A 954-nucleotide genomic window follows, 5' to 3' on the forward strand; every position below is an offset into this window, starting at 1 on the left:
CCCAGCTCCACTACAAAGACGATTGTACATTGCTTTGGCCGCTCCCTCTCAACTACGGAGACGAGTTTAACGCGGTTTCCACCCCTCCCTCTCAACCGCACCAGTGCACGCTTGCCGCGCCACAACGCCGACGCTGGACCCGTGAATCGTGAGCACCCAGCTATGACTTACCGCACTCGTGCAAAATAATAAAACACGGTAAATATATTACTTACACGTGCGTTTTGTTTTGCAAGCGGCGCGAAAAAAATTAAAAAGGGAATGCAACACGAGGACTTCCCAGGAGGTCACCCATCCTAGTACTACTCTCGCCCAAGCACGCTTAACTTCGGAGTTCTGATGGGATCCGGTGCTTTAGTGCTGGTATGATCGCATCCGATATGTTACCCCGGTCTTCGTCCCTTATCCTTGCCCATCCCAGCTCCACTACAAAGACGATTGTACATTGCTTTGGCCGCTCCCTCTCAACTACGGAGACGAGTTTAACGCGGTTTCCACCCCTCCCTCTCAACCGCACCAGTGCACGCTTGCCGCGCCACAACGCCGACGCTGAACCCGTGAATCGTGAGCACCCAGCTATGACTTACCGCACTCGTGCAAAATAATAAAACACGGTAAATATATTACTTACACGTGCGTTTTGTTTTGCAAGCGGCGCGAAAAAAATTAAAAAGAGAATGCAACACGAGGACTTCCCAGGAGGTCACCCATCCTAGTACTACTCTCGCCCAAGCACGCTTAACTTCGGAGTTCTGATGGGATCCGGTGCTTTAGTGCTGGTATGATCGCATCCGACATGTTACCCCGGTCTTCGTCCCTTATCCTTGCCCCTCCCAGCTCCACTACAAAGACGATTGTACATTGCTTTGGCCGCTCCCTCTCAACTACGGAGACGAGTTTAACGCGGTTTCCACCCCTCCCTCTCAACCGCACCAGTGCACGCTTGCCGCGCCA

General features: G+C 52.5%; 2 non-coding genes across 2 annotated transcripts; both read right to left on the bottom strand.

Moving 5' to 3' along the window:
• Positions 1–258: 258 nt before the first annotated feature.
• Positions 259–377, bottom strand: LOC119344001. The gene has a single exon (XR_005166391.1). It is a non-coding gene; the product is annotated as a 5S ribosomal RNA (ribosomal RNA).
• A 297-nt stretch (positions 378–674) lies between these two features.
• On the bottom strand, positions 675–793 carry LOC119344002. Its single transcript, XR_005166392.1, has one exon. It is a non-coding gene; the product is annotated as a 5S ribosomal RNA (ribosomal RNA).
• Between the last annotated feature and the right edge of the window lie 161 nt (positions 794–954).

The sequence above is a fragment of the Triticum dicoccoides genome, unplaced genomic scaffold (assembly GCF_002162155.2).
Source record: "Triticum dicoccoides isolate Atlit2015 ecotype Zavitan unplaced genomic scaffold, WEW_v2.0 scaffold150170, whole genome shotgun sequence".
Classification (NCBI taxonomy): Eukaryota; Viridiplantae; Streptophyta; class Magnoliopsida; order Poales; family Poaceae; genus Triticum; species Triticum dicoccoides.